The sequence below is a fragment of the Schistocerca cancellata genome, chromosome 5, assembly GCF_023864275.1.
Source record: "Schistocerca cancellata isolate TAMUIC-IGC-003103 chromosome 5, iqSchCanc2.1, whole genome shotgun sequence".
In the NCBI taxonomy this organism is placed as follows: Eukaryota; Metazoa; Arthropoda; class Insecta; order Orthoptera; family Acrididae; genus Schistocerca; species Schistocerca cancellata.
This window is the reverse complement of record NC_064630.1, coordinates 247,408,661-247,434,142: the sequence shown is the minus strand read 5'-3', so window position 1 is coordinate 247,434,142 and position 25,482 is coordinate 247,408,661. Positions and strand designations below refer to the sequence as shown.

Below are 25,482 nucleotides of genomic sequence, written 5' to 3'. Positions count from 1 at the left end.
AAAATAAAATAAATAAATAACTGAATTACTAGAAGGACAAACTTCAAGCGATCTTGCGTCTTATTTCTGTTCGTAAATTAACGTATAATTCAGTCACTATATGAGCAAATACTTTAATCAAGATTGGCATTAATATGAATGCCCAGGAATAAAAGAATACAGAGTTATAGTATTTGCAATGATATGCAGCTGTTTGTATGACCATGAACTTTATATTTAGATTTAAAACAATAAAAAACCTTCAAATGAACTGCTGACTTAGTTCTGTTCTTACATTAACATGATCTGGAATATTAGTAGGGGAGATTGTTTATTTTAGCTGAAGGTAATATGCATAAAAGTTATAGTATTTGTAATAATAAAATTGATTTCTTGCAGTTTTATGTATTTACATCCTGCAAAGTTTTCAAGGAAATCTTATACCATTCTTCTTGCAAAATACACTCCTGGAAATGGAAAAAAGAACACATTGACACCGGTGTGTCAGACCCACCATACTTGCTCCGGACACTGCGAGAGGGCTGTACAAGCAATGATCACACGCACGGCACAGCGGACACACCAGGAACCGCGGTGTTGGCCGTCGAATGGCGCTAGCTGCGCAGCATTTGTGCACCGCCGCCGTCAGTGTCAGCCAGTTTGCCGTGGCATACGGAGCTCCATCGCAGTCTTTAACACTGGTAGCATGCCGCGACAGCGTGGACGTGAACCGTATGTGCAGTTGACGGACTTTGAGCGAGGGCGTATAGTGGGCATGCGGGAGGCCAGGTGGACGTACCGCCGAATTGCTCAACACGTGGGGCGTGAGGTCTCCACAGTACATCGATGTTGTCGCCAGTGGTCGGCGGAAGGTGCACGTGCCCGTCGACCTGGGACCGGACCGCAGCGACGCACGGATGCACGCCAAGACCGTAGGATCCTACGCAGTGCCGTAGGGGACCGCACCGCCACTTCCCAGCAAATTAGGGACACTGTTGCTCCTGGGGTATCGGCGAGGACCATTCGCAACCGTCTCCATGAAGCTGGGCTACGGTCCCGCACACCGTTAGGCCGTCTTCCGCTCACGCCCCAACATCGTGCAGCCCGCCTCCAGTGGTGTCGCGACAGGCGTGAATGGAGGGACGAATGGAGACGTGTCGTCTTCAGCGATGAGAGTCGCTTCTGCCTTGGTGCCAATGATGGTCGTATGCGTGTTTGGCGCCGTGCAGGTGAGCGCCACAATCAGGACTGCATACGACCGAGGCACACAGGGCCAACACCCGGCATCATGGTGTGGGGAGCGATCTCCTACACTGGCCGTACACCACTGGTGATCGTCGAGGGGACACTGAATAGTGCACGGTGCATCCAAACCGTCATCGAACCCATCGTTCTACCATTCCTAGACCGGCAAGGGAACTTGCTGTTCCAACAGGACAATGCACGTCCGCATGTATCCCGTGCCACCCAACGTGCTCTAGAAGGTGTAAGTCAACTACCCTGGCCAGCAAGATCTCCGGATCTGTCCCCCATTGAGCATGTTCGGGACTGGATGAAGCGTCGTCTCACGCGGTCTGCACGTCCAGCATGAACGCTGGTCCAACTGAGGCGCCAGGTGGAAATGGCATGGCAAGCCGTTCCACAGGACTACATCCAGCATCTCTACGATCGTCTCCATGGGAGAATAGCAGCCTGCATTGCTGCGAAAGGTGGATATACACTGTACTAGTGCCGACATCGTGCATGCTCTGTTGCCTGTGTCCATGTGCCTGTGGTTCTGTCAGTGTGATCATGTGATGTATCTGACCCCAGGAATGTGTCAATAAAGTTTCCCCTTCCTGGGACAATGAATTCACGGTGTTCTTATTTCAATTTCCAGGAGTGTAGTAGCAAAATCAGGTAATGATGGTGCAAATGGATAGCGATCACGCTCCAAAGTAGGCGAATAAGTCTCAATAATACTGAAGCCTGGTCACTGGGGTGGACAGGAGAGACGCGACAATCTATCCTCGTGCTCACATCATCGGTCCTGGATGAAGCGATCTGTGTGAACAGCAGTTAGGCTGTTGTAGAATTTTCGAATAGAACTTATGGTGGTGTATTATGGTCTTTCAAGGGAGAGAAAATCTACTACGTAGAAATCAACACGGACTCCGAAAAGAACGATCATTTGAAACGCAGCTCACTCTGCCCATCTTTCAAATACAGAAGGCAACAGATGCCTGCGCCCGAGTGATACCGCATTTCTGGCCTTTCTAAGAGCGTTCGAAACCGTTCACTACTACAAACATGTGGAATATCAGACCAACTTCGTGACTCGCTTGAACAACACTGCATATGGATCTTAAAGGAGATAAATCTTGAGCGAAAAAGTAACTTAGGCAGTGTTACAGACGTATTACTGCTCTGAATACATGTGAACGAGCTATTGGGTAACGTCGCAAGCTCCATGAGGTTTTTCGCGGATGATGTTTTCTACGGAGAAGTCGCAGCAGATCAACGCTTGGTGCAGAACAACTGGCAGCTGGCCTTCAACGTAGATAAATGTAACGTATTGAACATTAATAAGTGGAAAGGCCCGTTATTGTATGATTGTACAATTGCAGAATGATCACTGGAAACTGTCACATCCATAAAATACGAGGCTCATTGAAAAAGTCATGGCAACTACTTTTTGTCTCGAAAATGCTAACGATTTAAACAATTCTGAAATATGCAAATGGGAGGTTAGTTCATATGCAAACATTACACATAGGGAGATGGATGAACAAAAATCAAAAGGTTCTGAGCACTATGGGACTTAACTTCTGAGGTCATCAGTCCCATAGAACTTAGAACTACTTAAACCTAACTAACCTGAGGACATCACACACATCCATGCCCGAGGCAGGATTCGAACCTGCGACCGTAGCGGTCGCGCGGTTCCAGACTGTAGCGCCTAGAACCGCTCGGCCACTCCGGCCGGCTGATGGATGAATACACAGAACCATAAAGATGTACCACGAGAAGAAAGAAAAAAAAGTTTGTCGTTTCAAACTTGTTTTACAGTACACAATAGTACATTACAAACTACGCGCATTCCATGGCATCAGGAGTCTCCCCAAGAATCCACAGTAACATGGAGTGATAGTATATGGCAGTTCTTTCCAGAAGAACGAAGCGTGAAGAGAGACCACCCTGTGAGTTGAGCAGCCATTAAGGATGGATGTTACGCGACTTGAACAGCGCTCTTACTTAAAGACTGCAGTTCGCCGTGGAGGGAAGGAGCTTGTGGGAGCTTTTGGAAGAGGTGGGAAATGCAGCTGCACCATACCGAACCGTTGCTCGGTGGGTAGATACATGCAGGCGTGGCAGAGTTGCAACGGCCGACATGTACCGGCGAGGGCGGTGTGTTCGTACCCAGATCCCCCAGTGCTTGGAAAACGATAAAAGATGGACGCTGCAGGAATTACAGCGCCATTCTGGAGCTAAAACAACAATCTATAGGATTTCACGAGACGAACTCCACATACGTAAAGTTGCTGCAAAGTGGGTGCCTCATGCACTAAGTGAAATGGAAAAGTGGACACGCTAGGAAACTTGTCGTGTGCATACAGCGCCTTACGACGAGGAGGGAGAAAATATGCTAGCGATGATCGTCGCCATAGACAAATTTTTGGCCAGGGCCTGTGAGCCAGAACTGAAACACCAGTCCGCCGAATGGCGTCGTCCAGTTTCACCACGCAAGCAGAAATTTCGTCGCAATACCTCTCCTGTCAAAAAATGGTTCTGAGCACTATGGGGCTTAACATCTTAGGTCATCAGTCCCCTAGAACTTAGAACTACTTAAACCTAACTAACCTAAGGACATCACACACATCCATGCCCGAGGCAGGATTCGAACCTGCGACCGTAGCAGTCCCGCGGTTCCGGACTGCAGCGCCTAGAACCGCACGGCTACCACGGCCGGCCCTCTCCTGTCAAGTTAATGGTCATCGTAGCCTATGACAGAGTTGTTTCGTGCCAGTGCATCCCACCTGGGAGAATTGTTAGTGTACTGTACTACTGTCGCGCTTTCCTGCAACGACGCCTACTACGGGCTATTCGGGAGAAACGTCCTGGACGTCTACAAGATGCCTTAATTCTTCAGGACAACGGGAGAGCCCATACTGCATTGTGTGTGTGTGTGCGGAATCTGCTCACGCTATGGGGATGGGAAGTACTGAAGCATCCACCATATTCGCCAGACTTATCACCCTGCGATTATGATCTCATACCAAAACTGAAACAGCCATCGCGTGGAACGCGCTGTCGAACACGTGAAAACGTTGCCACAATAGTGACGCAGGAGGTTCGACGATCCTCACTTGGTGAGGGCACGGGTACTCGGGCTCTTCCTCTTAATATATCACAGATCCGTGTTCCTGCCCTGTACTATTGTTTACTGTTGCAATTGACAGAAAAACACATTTGAAACGATAAAATTTATTTCATCTTTTTTCTGGTGATGTGTGTTTATGGCAGTGGGATTGTTCATCCGCCAACTGCCATACCATGTTGACTACAGCGGTTCTCGTCCGATCACCGAAGTTAAGCAACATCGGACCCGGTTAGTAACTGGATGGGTGACCGCCAGGGATCACCGGGTGCTGTTGGCTCCATTTCATTGCCAACGGCCTTACCGCAGTAGTAACATCGGTTCCCGTCAGATCACCAAAGTTTAGCACGGTCGGGCTGGGCTAGCACTTGAATGGGTGACCATCCTATCTGTCCAGTGCTGTTGGTAAGCGGGGTGCACTCAGCCCTTGTGAGGCAAACTGAGGAGCTACTTGACTGAGAAGTAGCGGCTCCGGTCACGAAAACTGACAACGGCCGGGAGAGCGGTGTGCTGACCGCATGCCCGTCCTTATCCGCGTCCAGTGTAGCATGTGGGCTGAGGATGACACGGCGGCCGGTCGATACCGTTGGGCCTTCATGGCCTGTTAGGACGGAGTGTAGCTTAGTTTACATTGTTCATCCATCTCCCAACACACATTGTTGATATATGAACTAATCTTCAACTTGCATATTTCAGAATTTCTTAATTCGTTACCATTTTTGAGACAAAAAATAGTAGCCTCGTATCTAGGAATGTGCATAAACAGCAGTTTAAAATAGAAAGACCACATAAAACTAACCGCAGCCAAGGCAGATGTCAGACGCAGATTCGTTGAATGAAACCTGCAGCTACGAAAGAGGCTTACGAAACGATGTTAGACTGTTGCTTGAGTGCTGCTCGGATTCTGGGACAATTACCAGGTAGGATTGGTAGAGGAAACGGGGAAAATCCAAAGAAGCGCAGCGCGTTTCGTCAAATGTTCGTTTAGTAAGCACGAAAATATCACACAGATGCTAAACCAGTTCCATTGACAGACACTGCAAGAGGGAGGTTGTGCGTCATGCTGCGGCTTATTGTTAAAATCCACGAGCGTATCTTCGTAGAGGACACAACATACAGTATCGCTAAATTTTCTCGTTGCAACACTTTTAAATTTGAACGCAATATTTGTTTGTAGGTACATGATCTTGGAACAGTTTTTCACATGTGGAAGAACTTTACTTGTCGGCAGCAATTTTTGTAATTTCAGAAAAGGTCTGTAGCGTACATAAAGTGAATACTATCATTTCAGAGTGGAATAAGAAAATATATTAAACTCCTATTACAAGGCTGACTAGAGACGAAGAGGTGACAAGTTTTCCAACGTATAACTGTGTTGTTGTCAGTCATACGACCACACCGCCGACTGAGAGATCGATTCGCCGGATGCGATTCTCTCGATAATCGGAACAGAAGAACGGCTGTGTCAGCCAATGAGTACACAGCCAGTCGCAGTACTCATGCTCGCCGCGAGGCCACTTCATGTGTAGCAGGAGTGTAGTGCAGTTGTGCGAGTCTACAGCTCGTAACCGCGCTCAGTTGTCAGCCAGCGCCGATGTTAAGTCATCGTCTGCAGCTCAGTCACTGCTGCCATCAAGTCTTTGTAACTCCGTTCCAAGTTAGTCTTCAAATTCACCGGATTCGACATTCAAGATTACGAGAGATCAATTCGTCACTGCAAGATTTGTGACTTTTAAATTATGTCATTCTACAGACGCTTAGTCTAGTCGCGTCTTCTATAATTGTCAACCAACTGATCATAGACTACATCAAAGTTAAATAATAAATACTTTCTTGTTTTGTACTCCTGCTAATTAATTGTGTTTTCCTGTTGTAGCTACCAAGCAGTCTTGGCATAGTAGAACCCACGTTTCCACCTCCTTGGCTACCTCATATTTGCCACCTCATGTTGATGGCCTCGATTATGGTGGAAGATCGAGAGCCATCAATAACATTCTCCCCTACATCTCCATCTAAGCTACGCAATCCACCTTATTCTGTTCAGCAGAGAATATTTCTCCCACTGCCATTTTCCTCATTTATTATGGTGCGCGGTAAGAACTGTTGTTGGTAAGAATCATTATGAGCTCGAAAATCACTAATGTTACATTCTTAATATTTTCGCATAATATACGTAGGAAGTAACAATACAAGTTGGATAGCCTAAAACATGCACCGCAAATTGTGCGAAAATGGAAAGTGCTATTGATGTGCGGTTTTCATAGAATGGATTGATAGTCCGGGGCTTCTATTGTTAGCTACTAAACAGATTGCAACATATTTAGAAAATGTAATTGTTGTTTAAACATAAATTTTTTAAATGAAGCAATGCATATTAACATTAACAAACTAAAAGTGGGTTAAATTAGAATGTCAGTGGTGTTTGTTGAAGGATTCTAGTGCGAGTCATTTACTACATACCGTATTTTCAAAAGTCCCCACACCGACACTTGTACAATACCTCTGGTAGTACACACTAAAGAACAACAAAAGTGCAAGCACTAGTTATGTGGATTTTCATCAATAACGAGACAATTGACCATCACAAGTTGTGTTCAGGATGACCACCGGCAGTGGCGATACATGCTTTCAGTCTGATATGGAACGTCTGTTGCACACGTGTTAGTATTTCGGTGGAGATGTCCGAGCAGGCTGCAGTAATACGTTGTTGCATATCATCTGGTGTAGTTGGTATGTCCTTGTATACAGCGTCTTTCACCTATCCCCATAGGAAAAATCTACACGTGTCAAATCCGGGGAAGGGGCCGGTCAAGGTACAGATCTTGTGCGTCCAATTCAAGGATATGAAAACAGTACGTGAAGACATGCTGTACCACAGGCCTCTCCTAGTCTGTAGAGAAACGTCTTCTAGCATCTGTGGAAGATGTGCGTGGTCAATGCTTCGTTTATTGAAAACGGGTCGATAAGTTGATGGTTCACTATCCCACACCACACCCTTACACTCCATGGACGCTGGTGTTTCACCGGATGAAGCCAACGGGGATTGTCAAGTGACCAACAGTGCATGTTTCGGCGGGTCACCTGGCCATTATAGGTAAATGTGATTTCATTACTAAACAAGAGATACATTACACATCTGGAGTACTCTGTCTTAATGTACAAGTACAGAAGTTAACACGATTCTCATAATCGTTTCCATGCAGCTTTTGATGGAGATAAATGTGATAGGGATGGAACCTATGTCGATGGAGAATGCTCAGGACATTTGCCTGACTCATGTCGCTTCCTCGTGCGTTTGCGCTGATGCTGACTTGAGGGTCAACTGCAACAGCAGCAAGAACATTAATTTCCAACTCTTCTGTCGTCAGTTGTTTCCTTCTGCTACGTCCTCTAGGTCTTACACCACCACTTTCGCATAACTTGTTGAACAAGTTGATAAATAACTGCCGAAATGGTTGACATCTGTTGGAATATCTTGCCGCATACACCGTACAAGAAAGAACTGCATTCTTCCTACACTCTCCTTACACTATGAGCATGTCGTGCTTCTTCTGCGTTGGTAAATCTCAGGACCTTCTGCTTGCAGTGACACACACTAACCGACTAACAAGTCGCACTGGATTCAAGGAATATAGAAGCATACTGTGAGCAAAGATAACATCGTACCTAGCAAATACAAATGCTGAATGGCGCAAACAGATGTCGGTGTGGAAGCTCTTAAAAATAACTCGTCAACGACTCTCAGTAGAATCCTGCAGAAACACTACTTACAGTCTAATATACCCAATTTTTAGTTTGGTAATGGCAATACACATTTTTCTTCTTCAAAAGTGATGTTTGCACAAAAAATATACTAAGTATTATCAGAGTCTGTTTATTGGCTAACAATACAAGCCACTGGCTACAGATCCATTCTGTGAAAACCACATATCAACGCCACTTTCCATTTTCGCAATATCTGCGGTGCAAGTGTTAGGTGAGTCACCCTGTACTGGCTGATATTCTACGAATGGTCGACCGAAGCTTCCGATCCCACCCGTCGGCTTTGACCCGTGACGTAAGGCTGTTGTGGCGTGTGACGTCACGACGCCGCGGAATTTAGTTTGCGAGAGTGGCGTGTTTGTAGGTGTCGTTTTGATGCGATCGGTGGTGATCTCTGGTGGTGTGTTAGGTGATGTTTGGGTTTAGTTTGCGAGTGTGGCGTCGTGTGTGAATTTTGGTAAATTGCTTTTTTTATGTCTTTGGTAGGTATGACAGGGTAAACAGTTTTCGGTTGGTGGCTATGATGGGGGACAGTGCGTTGTCTCTAATAAAATTTCTTCAACTATTCGGATTTTTGGATGAAGTCGTGAAGTGTTCAGTGTGTCGTCAAGAAATGAGGCTTACTTAAAGTTGCGGTGTCTCGGACCAGGGACGGCTGTATGTGGAGATGTCGTAAGGATAACAGGTCAAGGGAAGTGTTCGATCCCAATGTGTGGTTGTGAATGTTGGTATCGGGAGATGTTTTTGAGCTATATAGGTCAAGGGAAGTGTTAGGTCCTAATTTATGGGATCAGGAGCTGCTGTTGAACTATATAAGTCAAGGGAAGTGTTCGATCCCAATTTATGAGATCGGAGTTGCTGTTGAGCTATATAGTCAAGGGAAGTGTTCGATCCCAATTTATGGGATCGGGAGCTGTTGTTGAGCTATATAGGTCAAGGGAAGTGTCCGATTCCAGATACTGTGTTTAGTGATATTTGGCGAGTTTTGTGACGTCGGTTTTTTTTCGTCGTTTTGCGTGGTTTTGTATGGGGGTGGGTGTCTAAATTTGTTTGTATTTAGTTTTTCCCCACCCGAAAACCCCCTATTTCCCGCGCTTGTCCCGTTAGTGTCATTAGGCTTTTAGTGAAACGAGTGTGTGTTTGTTTTTCGATGTATTTTCGTCCTCATAATGTGTACGTAACGACTTTATATGCGCCATATTGGACTCGTGGTTTATGGTCGTTTCCGCCATATTTGTGACGTCATGGGTCAAAGCAGACGGGCGGGATCGGACGCTTCCGTATTTCCAGGTACTGTGTAAGTCAGCACCGACACAAACAAGGAAGGAGAGAGGTCACGATGGGCGGTGGCAGGAATTCAAAATGATCTGTACATACACTTGCAGATTAATAGAACTCTTTATTTCTAAAACAGAAAGAAACGTAACTTCTCATTAAGAATGGCTTGATGTGCTTCCCGTGCCTCATACAAGCAGTTACTTTACCCACTATTTCTACTCGCAGAACGCAGGCCAAGTATCGTCTTCCTATTATTCAGTACTGATGTTTTCAAAGTCTGTGACCGAACTGGACCCGACCAGCGGCTGGTTACGTCAGCGCTCAGAGGGGGCGCTGTACTCTGTCTTCCTGGAAGTGTGACGCTGCCCGGTGTTTCAATTGGCGCGTGCGTCAGCGCCTTCTTGATGCCTTTTGGCGGCGCTGCCATTGTCGTTGTGCAGTCGATGCTTTAGAACTGCACACTGCATTTAAAAGTCTCTCTTTTACATTATTACTCTTTTAACATACCAATAATCAGTAAGTCAAATCAAAAGAAACAGCATTATCAAAATCCAGTTACAAGTTCAAATCATTTTATGGTAGAAGCTATCGACAAGTTACACAAATTTCCGGTTTTGAGACAGAGAAAATTGTTAAGACAAAAGTTTCATATGCAAATATCACGTTGTAACCTCTCCCTCACTTATCGACCTTAATGACAGTGAAAAATTAAACCGCGTGTACCTAATGGAAATTTGGGAAAAGCAATCGTCACCGAAATTCTGTCGGTAAAGAGGGAGGAAAGGGTTACATCTAAATGAAAGGAAAAATGCAAATGAAACTGGTGGAAATTAATTTTGAAAAGGGGTAAAGTTAATAAAGAAAGTAAATGTGCGGCCGTTACGTTAACAATTAACTAGCGGTAATTAGATATATGAGATTTGGGGGAAATTACGGCCGCCAGTCCTAAGGACAATTACTATAGTAACTGAAAAAGAAAGGTTATTACACATATAATTAGCACTAGAAGCGTGGCAACTGAAGGTTGACACGTGTAGTGTGAAAACTGAAAGTTTGTCAGAAGCAATAAATTTCGCTACACTCTGACTTAATTAATAATTAAGAATTAATAAAACCGGATAATTGAAAGTTAATTTAGTGACTGAAATTAATAGTGAGCTTTGTTTCTGAAGCATATCGAAATTCAGTAAAATACGGTTAGTCTTGGGCTACCTCAACAATCATTTCAAAAGCTACCTGAATCTACGCAATTTAGAAATAAGAGATTTAACTTTGAACTTGAATTAAATGATTCTGAACAATTAACAATAGTAAAATTTAGTACGTACCAAGCTGAGCTGCAGTCACAGGTAAGCTAAAATATGCTAACAAAACTCGCACTCTGAATTTGTGCTTGTGTAATCTAAATATTGTAGCCAGCTATGAGTACTTCAACTGAACTTTGAAATTAAAGCAGTGAAATCGAATTATATTACTTTAATGCTGGCGTTTGAGTTTCAACGACACTCGGGTTTATTTCGGAAAAGGAAGGGACCCTGCTTGGCAATGCAAATGGGAAAATGAGCAACAAAGGTTCATGCAAAGTTGCTGTAATTTTGTGATGCAACAATTTTAAAAGTTTGAAAAGCTGAGGTCTGCCATACAGTTCTAAAACTTTACGTGCTTCCAGTCTTCCTTGTTGGTTGATTGAAGGTTTGAAGCCGTCGATCGAGGAGGTGGCGACAGTCACTCATTGTCGGCCGTCGCTGTTGCAGAAGCTGGATGATGGCGCGCCTTCTTCTCGACACTGTCACCAGGCGAAACGGGCTCTTGATGTGCGCCAGCTAATGCTTCCCGTCCGCGACACCGTGTCAGAAACTATCATAGCAAGTCGAGCGCAATTACATGCTGCCCAACCCCGAAAGCGCGGCAACTCGCGGGAGCGTCACACCACACCTGCTCCACTGCACCACCCCAGCCAGACTCCCCTCTGCCCGCGCTCCGCGCATCAGAGTTAACACCACCAAAGATCCTAAACACTTTGGTTCTCCACACGACCTACCGATGTATTCGTTCGATAGCATAGTTTTCCCTAGGCCAGACCCAGCGTATAAATACAAATAATATTCACAAAACAAACCAATTATAAATCGACTTAAATGCATATATATACAAATAGTAAAACAATTACAGTATACAAAGACACAGAAATGTTATATCTTCAGGTAACAAAATAAGGAAAAAAATTTGCAGTGCAATAGATGGAAATAGGAGGATATGCATTTCCGGCGTTACAACGTGTTCCGTTGTAAAAAGACTTAGATTTCAAGCAGAAGATTGTTCACACTCAACGAAGTGTGGCTCAACTGTTAACATGTTATGGGACTAGTTTTAAAAATCTACAAGATTTTGCTCACAATAAAACTCTGTAACTGAAGAATTAACAGTATCCTGCAAATAGCTTTAACATGGAATGAGATTTTCACTCTGCAGCGGAGTGCACGCTGATATGAAACTTCCTGGCAGATTAAAACTGTGTGCCGGACCGAGACTCGAACTCTGAACCTTTGCCTTTCGCGGGCAAGTGCTCCACCATCTGAACTACCCAAGCACGACTCACGCCCCGTCCTCAAAGCTTTACTTCTGCCAGTACCACAGTACTAGTTCTGCAAGGTTCGCAGGAGAGCTTCTGCAAAGTTTAGAAGTTAGGAGACGAGGTACTGGCAGAAGTAAAGTTGTAACGACGGGGCGTGAGTCGTGCTTAGGTAGTTCAGATGGTAGAGCACTTGCCCACGAAAGGCAAAGGTCCCGAGTTCGAGTCTCGGTCCGGCACACAGTTTTAATCTGCCAGTACGTTTCAACTTTAACATGTTGCACAGCACTGAAATATGTAGAACTCGTAATATCTACAAACGCTGCACGAAATACAATCTCATGCCTGATGACAGTAAAAAAGGCCTGAAACTGCTTGTGGTGGTCTCTAATGCCGATTCCTTCATGTGATTCTGAAATCAGTCATTACATTGAAACACCGACCAGCAAGTATCATGTTTTCCTAGATACACTATATTCTACGTACAACACTCTCCTTTACATGTGGACTAAATGTGGTACTTGCATGTTTTTCCCTGTAGTTAAGGACCAAATGTAGAGGACTGGACATCTGAAGTAAACACCGTCAACAAAATACAACCTCTTCAGTTGATGATGTGCTGTGGAATACTTAAGACCCTTCGACGACAAGATGACAAATGATGAATACCTTCAGCGTGTCAGCAGAGATGGCGTATTTGGGGCACCCTGCCTAACCTCCAATTAATTTTTTGTTCAGAAAAATGAATATATGTAAAACGGCAAATGTTAGTACTTTATGACTGTGAAATCCTCTCTGTTGAGAGAATGATGACCTACATGTTTCAAGTGCGGAAAATGGGAAAACGGCTGCACGAATGACCTAGCAGATAGTGTCGGAAGTTCCTTGTGGCTTTTCGCGGATGGTGCTGTAGTATACAGAGAAGTTGCAGCATTAGAAAATTGTAGCGAAATGCAGGAAGACCTGCAGTGGATAGGCACTTGGTGCAGGGAGTGGCAAGTGACCCTTAACATAGACAAAGGTAATGTATTGCGAATACATAGGAAGAAGGATCCTTTATTGTATGATTATATGATAGCGGAACAAACACTGGTAGCAGTTACTTCTGTAAAATATCTGGGAGTATGCGTGCGGAACGATTTGAAGTGGAATGATCATGTAAAATTAATTGTTGGTAAGGCGGGTACCAGGTTGAGATTCATTGGGAGAGTCCTTAGAAAATGTAGTCCATCAACAAAGGAGGTGGCTTACAAAACACTCGTTCGACCTATACTTGAGTATTGCTCATCAGTGTGGGATCCGTACCAGATCGGGTTGACGGAGGAGATAGAGAAGATCCAAAGAAGAGCGGCGCGTTTCGTCACATGGTTATTTGGTAAGCGTGATATCGTTACAGGGATGTTTAGCAAACTCAAGTGGCAGACTCTGCAAGAGAGGCGCTCTGCATCGCGGTGTAGCTTGCTCGCCAGGTTTCGAGAGGGTGCGTTTCTGGATGAAGTATCGAATATATTGCTTCCCCCTACTTATAACTCCCGAGGGGATCACGAATGTGAAATTAGAGAGATTCGAGAGCGCACGGAGGCTTTCCGGCAGTCGTTCTCCCCGCGAACCATACGCGACTGGAACAGGAAAGGGAGGTAATGACAGTGGCACGTCAAGTGCCCTCCGTCACACACCGTTGGGTGGCTTGCGGAGTATAAATGTAGAATGTAGAATGCAGGAAACAGGTCCTAGCGTCAGGAGTCGGAGCAAGTTCAGCCAGAACAGCAGACACACTCGTGAACGAAGGACAAACGACCTTCTGGTTTGAATTATGCCGGGAAAAGTCACATAAAACTGCTACTTAAAATTAGCTGCTAGTAACTTTAGATTTTCGTATAAAACACGCATTAATATTGCGTCAGTTAGATACAAAATTATGTAGACAATGATTTCGCCTTAGGATACGCACTAGAGTGGCAAAATATAACGCATTGGAACGTTATGAAGCTGTCTCACGAAGTAAAAAAGTTACAGGGAGAAATCTTACCATATTTGTCTAGTCAGGTGATCTCATGGTGACAAACAATATGTTCGCGTAAATCTGGGAGTCTGTAGATCGCGACGACCCCGTTGGTCAACGCAGGACGTGGTGTAAGGTCGGGCAGTCCGGGCGAGGTCCGTAGCCAGGCAACGCGTCATAAGCGGTCGACAATCGCTGTGTTATCAGTCATAACTAGCGCTAGGAAACGAACGTCTGCCCCCCCTCTCTATCGCTTTGGCACCCTCGCGCTGAGTGTCACGTTGACCAAGTGGCTCATCGGATGGCTTGTAATTCACAAAAATGTGTAGCATGTCGGTCGATGACAACTACACTCTGATACAAAAAACTGCCCTCCTCGAGGGATTAGCTGAATGGGACGAAAATCGGTAGATTTGATGTACACTACTGGCCATTAAAATTGCTACACCAAGAAAAAAAGCAGATAATAAACGGATATTCATTGGATAAATATATTATACTAGAACTGACATGTGATTACATTTTCACGCAATTTGGGTGCATTGATCCTGAGAAATCAGTACCCAGAACAACCACCTCTGGCCATAATAACGGCCTTGATACGCCTGAGCATTGAGTCAATCAGAGCTTGGATGGCGTGTACAGGTACAGTTGCCTATACAGCTTCAACAGAATACCACAGTTCATCAACAGTAGTGACTGGCGTATTGTGACGAGCCAGTTGCTCGGCCACCATTGACCAGACGTTTTCAATTGGTGAGAGATCTGGAGAATGTGCTGGCCAGGGCAGCAGTCGAACATTTTCTGTATCCAGAATGGCCCGTACAGGACCTGCAACATGCAGTCATGCATTATCCTGCTGAAATGTAGGGTTTCGCAGGGATCGAATGAAGGGTAGAGCCACGGGTCGTAAGACATCTGAAATGTAACGTCCACTGTTCAAAATGCCGTCAATGCGAACAAGAGGTGACCGAGACGTGTAACCAACGGCACCCAATACCATCACGCCGGGTGATACGCCAGTATGGCGATGACGAATACTCGCTTCCAATGTCCGTTCACCGCAATGTCGCCAAACACGGATGCGACCATCACAATGCTGTAAACAGAACCGGGATTCATCCGAAAAAAATGATGTTTTGCCATTCGTGCACCCAGGTTCTTCGTTGAGTACACCATCGCAGGCGCTCCTGTCTGTGATACAGCATCAAGGGTAACCGCAGCCATGGTCTTCGAGCTGATAGTCCATGCTGCTGCAAACGTCGTCGAACTGTTCGCGCAGATGGTTGTTTTCTTGCAAACGTCCGCATCTGTTGACTCAGGGATCGAGACGTGGCTGCACGATCCGTTACAGCCATGCGGATAAGATGCCTGTCATCTCGACTGCTAGTGATACGAGGCCGTTGGGATCCAGCACGTCGTTCCGTATTACCCTCCTGAACTCACCGATTCCATATTCTGCGAACAGTCATTGGATCTTGACCAACGCGAGCAGCAATGTCGCGATAAGATAAACCGCAATCGCGATAGGCTATAATCCGACGTTTTTCGAAGTCGGTAACGTGATGGTACGCATTTCTCCTGCTTACACGAGGCATCACAACAACGCTTCACCAGGCAACGCCGGTCAACTGCTGTTTGTGTATGAGAAATCGGTTGCAGCCGGCCGCGGTGGTCTCGCGGTTCTAGGCGCTAAGTCAGGAGCCGTGCGACTGCTACGGTCGCAGGTTCGAATCCTGCCTCGGGCATAGATGTGTGTGATATCCTTAGGTTAGTTAGGTTTAAGTAGTTCTACGTTCTAGGGTACTCATGACCACAGATGTTAAGTCCCATATTGCTCAGAGCCATTTGAACCATTTGAAATCGGTTGCAAACTTGCCTCATGTCAGCACATTGTAGGTGTCGCCAACGGCGCCAACCTTGTGTGAATGCTCTGAAACGCTAATCATTTGCATATCACAGCATCTTCTTCCTGTCGGTTAAATTTCGCGTCTATAGCACATCATCTTCTTGGTGTAGGAATTTTAATGACCAGTAGTGTATATGTACAGACATAAAAATGATTACAAATTAAGATGAATTGGATGATTTATTCAAGAGAAAAAGCTTCACAAATTGAGCGGGTTGATAACGTGTTGACCCATATATGACCCTTACGTAAGTAATTATTCGGCTTGGTATTGTTCGACGCATTTGTTGGATGTTCTCCTGAGGGATATCATGCTAAATTCTGTCCAACTGAAGCGTTAGAGCTTCAAAAGCCCGAGCTGGTTGGAGGGCCCTGCCCATAATGCTTTAAACATTCTTAACTGCCGAGAGATCCAGCGATCTTACTGGGCAAGGTAGGGTTTGACAAGCACGAACACAAGCATTAGAAACTCTCGCCCTGTGCGGGCGGGCGTTATCTTGCTGTAATGTATGCCCAAAATGGCTTGCGATGATGGACAACAAAACGGGGCATAAAATATAGTCGACCTACCGTAGTGCTCTAAGAGTTCCGCGGATGACAACAGAAGGGGACACGCTATCAAATGACATGGCACCCCAGCCCATCACTCCTGGTTGTCGGCCAGTATGGCGGACAGCAGTCAGGTTGTTATCCCACTGCTTTCTGAGGCGCCTCTACATCTACGTCTACATGATTACTATGCAATTCACATTTAAGTGCTTCGCAGAGGGTTCATCGAACCACAATCATACTATCTTTCTACCATTCCACTCCCGAACAGCGCGCGGGAAAAACGAACACCGAAACCTTTCCGTTCGAGCTCTGATTTCTCTTAATTTATTTTGATGATCATTCCTACCTATGCAGGTTTGGCTCAACAAAATATTTTCGCATTCGGAAGAGAAAGTTGGTGACTGAAATTTCGTAAATACACTCCTGGAAATTGAAATAAGAACACCGTGAATTCATTGCCCCAGGAAGGGGAAACTTTATTGACACATTCCTGGGGTCAGATACATCACATGATCACACTGACAGAACCACAGGCACATAGACACAGGCAACAGAGCATGCACAATGTCGGCACTAGTACAGTGTATATCCACCTTTCGCAGCAATGCAGGCTGCTATTCTCCCATGGAGACGATCGTAGAGATGCTGGATGTAGTCCTGTGGAACGGCTTGCCATGCCATTTCCACCTGGCGCCTCAGTTGGACCAGCGTTCGTGCTGGACGTGCAGACCGCGTGAGACGACGCTTCATCCAGTCCCAAACATGCTCAATGGGGGACAGATCCGGAGATCTTGCTGGCCAGGGTAGTTGACTTACACCTTCTAGAGCACGTTGGGTGGCACGGGATACATGCGGACGTGCATTGTCCTGTTGGAACAGCAAGTTCCCTTGCCGGTCTAGGAATGGTAGAACGATGGGTTCGATGACGGTTTGGATGTACCGTGCACTATTCAGTGTCTCCTCGATGATCACCAGTGGTGTACGGCCAGTGTAGGAGATCGCTCCCCACACCATGATGCCGGGTGTTGGCCCTGTGTGCCTCGGTCGTATGCAGTCCTGATTGTGGCGCTCACCTGCACGGCGCCAAACACGCATACGACCATCATTGGCACCAAGGCAGAAGCGACTCTCATCGCTGAAGACGACACGTCTCCATTCGTCCCTCCATTCACGCCTGTCGCGACACCACTGGAGGCGGGCTGCACGATGTTGGGGCGTGAGCGGAAGACGGCCTAACGGTGTGCCGGACCGTAGCCCAGCTTCATGGAGACGGTTGCGAATGGTCCTCGCCGATACCCCAGGAGCAACAGTGTCCCTAATTTGCTGGGAAGTGGCGGTGCGGTCCCCTACGGCACTGCGTAGGATCCTACGGTCTTGGCGTGCATCCGTGCGTCGCTGCGGTCCGGTCCCAGGTCGACGGGCACGTGCACCTTCCGCCGACCACTGGCGACAACATCGATGTACTGTGGAGACCTCACGCCCCACGTGTTGAGCAATTCGGCGGTACGTCCACCCGGCCTCCCGCATGCCCACTATACGCCCTCGCTCAAAGTCCGTCAACTGCACATACGGTTCACGTCCACGCTGTCGCGGCATGTTACCAGTGTTAAAGACTGCGATGGAGCTCCATATGCCACGGCAAACTGGCTGACACTGACGGCGGCGGTGCACAAATGCTGCGCAGCTAGCGCCATTCGACGGCCAACACCGCGGTTCCTGGTGTGTCCGCTGTGCCGTGCGTGTGATCGTTGCTTGTACAGCCCTCTCGCAGTGTCCGGAGCAAGTATGGTGGGTCTGACACACCGGTGTCAATGTGTTCTTTTCTCCATTTCCAGGAGTGTAGATCTCGCCGCGACGAAAAACGTCTTTGCTTTAATGACTTCCATCCCAACTCGCGAATCATATCTGCCACACTCTCTCCCCTATTACGTGATAATACAAAACGAGCTGCCCTTTATTGCACCGTTTCGATGTCCTCTGTCAATCCCACCTGGTAAGGATCCCACACCGCGCAGCAATATTCTAACAGAGGACGAACGAGTGTAGTGTAATCTGTCTCTTTAGTGGACTTGTTGCATCTTCTAAGTGTCCTGCCAATGAAACGCAACCTTTGGCTCGCCTTACCCACAATATTATCTATGTGGTCTTTCCAACTGAAGTTGTTCGTAATTTTAACACCAAGGTACTTAGTTGAATTGACAGCCTTGAGAATTGTACTATTTATCGAGTAATCGAATTCCAACGGATTTCTTTTGGAACTCATGTGGATCACCTCACACTTTTCGTTATTTAGCGTCAACTGCCACCTGCCACACCATACAGCAATCTTTTCTAAATCGCTTTGCAACTGATACTGGTCTTCGGATGACCTTACTAGATGGTAAATTACAGCATCATCTGCGAACAACCTAAGAGAACTGCTCAGATTGTCACCCAGGCCATTTATAGAGATCAGGAACAGCAGAGCTCCCAGGACGCTTCCCTGGGGAACACCTGATATAACTTCAGTTTTACTCGATGATTTGCCGTCTATTACTACGAACTGCGACCTTCCTGACAGGAAATCACGAATCCAGTCGCACAACTGAGACGATACCCCATAGGCCCGCAGCTTGATTAGAAGTCGCTTATGAGGAACGGTGTCAAAAGCTTTCCGGAAATCTGGAAATACGGAATCAACTTGAGATCCCCTGACGATAACGGCCATTAATTCGTGCGAATAAAGAGCTAGCTGCGTTGCACAAGAACGATGTTTTCTGAAACCATGCTGATTACGTATCAATAGATCGTTCCCTTTGAGGTGATTCATAATGTTTGAATACAGTATATGCTCCAAAACCCTACTGTAAACCGACGTCAATGATATAGGTCTGTAGTTCGATGGCTTACTCCTACTACCCTTCTTAAACACTGGTGCGATCTGCGCAATTTTCCAGTCTGTAGGTACAGATCTATCGGTGAGCGAGCGGTTGTATATGATGCTAAGTAGGGAGCTATTGTATCAGCGTAATCTGAAAGGAACCTAGTCGGTATACAATCTGGACCTGAAGACTTGCCCGTATCAAGCGATTTGAGTTGCTTCGCTACCTCTAAAGTATCTGCCTCTTTGAAACTCATGCTAGCAGCTGTTCGTGTTTCAAATTCCGGAATATTGCATTCGTCTTCCCTGGTGAAGGAATTTCGGAAAACTGCGTTCAATAACTCCGCTTTAGCGGCACAGTCGTCGGTAACAGTACCATCGGCACTGCGCAGCGAATGTATTGACTGCGTCTTGCCTCTTGTGTACTTTACATACGACCAGAATTTCTTCGGATTTTCTACCTCTAGGCATACCTTGGCCATACAGGTCGCCGGACCTCCCCCCAACTGAGAAAATTGGTGAATTATGGGCAGGGCCCTCCAGCCAGATCGGAATTATGACGATCTACTGCACCAACTGGACAGAGTTTCTCAGGGGGACATCCAACAACTCCATCAATCAACACTAAGCCGAATAATTCCTTGCATAAGGGCCAGTGTCTTACCGTGGCTGTTGTTCGCTGTGGAGGTATTGAGAGTATTTAACAAAACTTGTAGCGTCATTACACACACCAAAATATATCGCGTTAACGCCACAAGTGCAACAGGATTCCGATAGGGGCGACATGCCTGCCAATGTTCGAAATTAGTTCGTACATTACCCGGACGAGGCGCTAACACAGCCCTCTTTTATCATTGCCTATTGTCTGTCCGTTCGGACCAGACCTGAAATTTTGCACAAAACCTGTAAGTAAGCATACAGGACAAACTATTATACAACATAAAAAGATCAGACTGGTCGCTATGGAGCACTGTAGATAGTGGCAGTGGTACCAGGTAGTCATGTGAACCTCCACAGGTGGAGTACATCAAGGCACTGAAGCCATCTGTACGTGACACCCAGTTGTATAGGTTCAGCACAGTAAGATGGTTCGACGTAGACACGTGACAGAATTTGAGGATGAAGCTATCGTGTTAGTACGTGCCCATGACTAAGACATTTGTTGATGTAATAACCCAGACTGTCCAAAGTATCTACAATGACTGGGGTACCATTCGCAGCCTTGTAACTCGGAATAAAACAGTGATCGTTAGAAGGTCCAACCCGACGAGGCCCGCAGATGAGTGTCATACCTTGTGAAGGACACTCAGTTCCAAATCCGACAGGAATTCCTGTTGTCAGTGATTGTAGGTCTTAACCAGCCAGTGTCTGAGCAGACACTGCAAAGCCAAATGCATGCACTTCATGTCTGGAGTCAGGTACATAGCAAAATACCATTGTTCACAGGAATAGACGATAACTGAGTCGTCCCGTGTAGTATGGTCCGAAGAGTCACGATTGCGCCTCTTTTCGAGTGATGTAACGAATGAATGCACCGCCCCGCAATGAGGAGTTTAACCCACAGTGTGTGAAGGTGCAGTCCACGCAAGAAGCGGTTCTCTGATGTTTCGAGGGTATTTTCAGGTTTCAGTGAACATAAATCACGATGTTTATATCAACATTCTCGATGGCCAAGCGTTGCTCTTCTGCTACTCCTTGATTATCAGTTTGTGGTGGACTTTAACGTCTTGCTCGATGACAACAGATGTGATCAGAAGGCTGCACGATTACGTTCTTGATTTGGAGAAAACATGTCGCACCTCGAATGGTCGGCTAAATCATCCAATCGTAATTCCGTAGAAAATACACTACTGGCCATTAAAATTGCTACATCACGAAGATGACGTGCTACAGACGCGAAATTTAACCGACAGGAAGAAGATTCTGTGATATGCAAATGATTAGCTTTTCAGAGCATTCACACAAGGTTGGCGCCGGTGGCGATACCTACAACGTGCTGACATGAGGACAGTTTCCAAGCGATTTCTCATACACAAACTGCAGTTGACCGCCGTTTCCTGGTGAAACGTTGTTGTGATGCCTCGTGTAAGCAGGGGAAATGCGTACCATCATGTTTCCGACTTTGATAAAGGTCGGATTGTAGCCTATCGTGATTGAGGTTTATCGTATCACGACATTGCTGCTCGCGATGGTCGAGATCCAATAACTGTTAGCAGAATATGGAATCGGTGGGTTCAGGAGGATAATACGGAACGCCGTGCTGGATCCTAACGGCCTCGTATCACTAGCAGTCGAGATGACAGGCATCTTATCCGCATGGCAGTAACGGATCGTGCAGCCACGTCTCGATCCCTGAGTCAACACATGGGGACGTTTGCAAGACAACAACCATCTGCACGAACATTTCGACGAATTTTGCAGCAGCATGGACTATCAACTCGGAGACCAGGGCTGCGGTTACTCTTGACGCTGCATCACAGACAGCAGCGCCTGTGATGGTGGACTCAACGACGAACCTGGGTGCACGAATGGCAAAAAGTCATTTCTTCGGATGAATCCAGGTCTGTTTACAGCATCATGACAGTCGCATCCGTGTTTGGCGACATCGCGGTGAACGCACATTGGAAGCGTGTATTCGTCATCGCCATACTGGCGTATCACACGGCGTGATGGTATGGGGTACCACTGGTTACACGTCTCGGTCACCTCTTGTTCGCATTGACGGCACTTTGAACAGTGGGCGTTACATTTTAGATGTCTTACGACACGTGGCTCTACCCTTCATTCGATCCCTTAGAAACCCTACATTTCAGCAGGATAATGCACGACCGCATGTTGCAGGTCCTATACGGGCATTCCTGGATACAGAAAATGTTCGACTGCTGCCCTGGCCAGCACATTCTTCAGATCTCTCACCAATTGAAAACGTCTGGTCAATGGTGGCCGAGCAAATGGCTCGTCACAATACGCCAGTCACTACTCTTTATGGACTGTGGTATCTTGTTGAAGCTGCATGGGCAGCTGTACCTGTACACGCCATCCACGCTCCGTTTGACTCACTGCCCAGGCGTATCAAGGCTGTTATTACGGCCAGAGGTGGTTGTTCTGGGTACTGATTTTTCAGGATCTATGCACCCAAATTGCGTGAAAATGTAATCACATGTCAGTTCTAGTATAATACATTTGTCCAATGAATACCCGTTTATCATCTGCATTTCTTCTTGGTGTAGCAATTTTAATGGCCAGTAGTGTACTTTGCACTATTTGGAACATTGGCTGAAGCGTTTCAACCACAATTTCTGCAGTTTGGTACCTCTGTAGGAAATAATCATCAGTGTATGTCTTCAACAGGATATGGTATACGTGAACAAACTTGTGGACTCCCTTCCTCGCTGAATTGAGGCCATTATGAACTCTAGAAGCGATTTTGCGCGGTATTAGCTCGATTTCTCCGGGGGCTGATTAAATTTTTGTCCAGCGCCCTTACGTATCTTTATCGATAATGATTTCGTTGTCGATGTACCCTTAAGCTTCAGTGTTCTTTCCTCTTTCCACATTTTGACTAAAGATCGCCCCCTCCCCCTTCTATTTGAAACGTGACGAAAGAGCAAGTAAATTGACGCCGGCGACAACGAACGCAGCACAAGAGGCTCTGTGGTAAATGCGCAGCTGGACGCTCCCATGAACACAAGCTCACTAGGCGTGCTGCGCTCTGGTGACGGGACAGCGCGGCTCATCCGTTTGAGATTCCAGTAATTGCCACTTAACAATTCGACGGCATATCCTCTCGTTAGTATGAGCCGGCGTTGCGTGCTGAGGCTAAGCAATTTGTTACTCGCAGAAGTTCGTGTTCTGGGTGACTGGACAGCAATGAGTTAGCGGTTTCGCTGTGTACGTTCTACACCACAGTAAAGGCCAGCACACGAGCCTACGGAACCGCAAACAAGCCCGGTAGCTGTGCAGCCGGTTGGCGCGGTGACGGAACAGTGAAGGCGCAACGTACGCAAGAGTCGAGGCGAGCGACGCACTCTGACCCGTCACCGTGCGGTTTGGAGGCAGCAAGACTTTTCTGAACACAACAGCGTGGCAGATTTTGTACAAAATAGACAGAGAAACCAGATTAATTATATTCAGTTTAATAACAGTAACGTATGTCTTTCTCGGACAACACTGAAGAAAAAATGAGAGTACTGATATAAGACAGTGTCCTAATTAACTGTGCTCTTAGGGTCAGAGAGTCAAACATAAAAGTTAACAGTAGTAATCGTATAGTTCTAGTCTTAGTGGAGTTGCATTGCTAATTGTTTAAGAAAGATTCGTTAGTTTTCACAATACAATAAATTCTACTTGAATGGAGATAGAAACCTGGAAGTAATTTTTAACTTGCGCATCATCATCATCATCATTTAAGACTGATTATGCCTTTCGGCGTTCAGTCTGGAGCATAGCCCCCCTTATACAGTTCCTCCATGATCCCCTATTCAGTGCTAACATTGGTGCCTCTTCTGATGTTAAACCTATTACTTCAAAATCATTCTTAACCGAATCCACGTACCTTCTCCTTGGTCTGCCCCGACTCCTCCTACCCTCTACTGCTGAACCCATGAGTCTCTTGGGTAGCCTTGCTTCTCCCACGCGTGTAACATGACCCCACCATCTAAGCCTGTTCGCCCTGACTGCTACATCCATAGAGTTCATTCCCAGTTTTTCTTTGATTTCCTCATTGTGGACACCCTCCTGCCATTGTTCCCATCTACTAGTACCTGCAATCATCCTAGCTACTTTCATATCCGTAACCTCAACCTTGTTGATAAGGTAGCCTGAATCCACCCAGCTTTCGCTCCCATACAACAAAGTTGGTCGAAAGATTGAACGGTGCACAGATAACTTAGTCTTGGTACTGACTTCCTTCTTGCAGAAGAGAGTAGATCGTAGCTGACCGCTCACTGCATTAGCTTTGCTACACCTCGCTTCCAGTTCTTTCACTATGTTGCCATCCTGTGAGAATATGCATCCTAAGTACTTGAAACCGTCCACCTGTTCTAACTTTGTTCCTCCTATTTGGCACTCAATCCGTTTATATTTCTTTCCCACCGACAGTACTTTCGTTTTGGAGATGCTAATCTTCATACCATAGTCCTTACATTTCTGATCTAGCTCTGAAATATTACTTTGCAAACTTTCAATCGAATCTGCCATCACAACCAAGTCATCCGCATATGCAAGACTGCTTATTTTGTGTTCACATATCTTAATCTCACCCAGCCAGTCTATTGTCTTCAACATATGATCCATAAATAATATGAACAACAGTGGAGACAGGTTGCAGCCTTGTCTTACCCCTGAAACTACTCTGAACCATGAACTCAATTTACCGTCAACTCTAACTGCTGCCTGACTATCCATGTAAAGACCTTTAATTGCTTGCAAAAGTTTGCCTCCTATTCCATAATCTTGTAGAACAGACAATAACTTCCTCCTAGGAACCCGGTCATATGCCTTTTCTAGATCTATAAAGCATAGATACAATTCCCTGTTCCACTCATAACACTTCTCCATTATTTGCCGTAAGCTAAAGATCTGGTCCTGACAACCTCTAAGAGGCCTAAACCCACACTGATTTTCATCCAATTGGTCCTCAACTAATACTCGCACTTTCCTTTCAACAATACCTGCGAAGATTTTACCCACAACGCTGATTAAAGAGATACCTCTGTAGTTGTTACAATCTTTTCTGTTCCCATGTTTAAAGATTGGTGTGATTACTGCTTTTGTCCAGTCTGATGGAACCTGTCCCGACTCCCAGGCCATTTCAATTATCCTGTGTAGCCATTTAAGACCTGACATTCCACTGTATTTGATGAGTTCCGACTTAATTTCATCCACCCCAGCCGCTTTATTGCACTGCAATCTATTGACCATTTTTTCCACTTCCTCAAATGTGATCCTATTTCCATCATCATTACTATCCCATTCTACCTCGAAATCTAAAACATTACTGATCGCATTTTCACCTACATTGAGCAACTCTTCAAAATATTCCCTCCATCTGCCCAAGGCATCCACAGCATTCACCAGCAGTTTTCCTGACCTGTCCAAAATACTTGTCATTTCCTTCTTACCTCCCTTTCGAAGACTGCTAATTACACTCCAGAATGGTTTTCCAGCAGCTTGACCCATAGTCTCCAACCTTGCGCATAGCGATACAAAA

General features: G+C 46.0%; 1 protein-coding gene and 1 pseudogene across 2 annotated transcripts in view; both read left to right on the top strand.

Annotated features, from left to right (window-relative positions):
• LOC126187589 (protein cab-1) overlaps positions 1 to 25,482 on the top strand; it is a 1,183,411-nt gene that overhangs the window by 1,148,618 nt on the left and 9,311 nt on the right. The window lies entirely within an intron of this gene.
• Positions 4,498 to 4,616, top strand: LOC126189724 (5S ribosomal RNA; annotated as a pseudogene).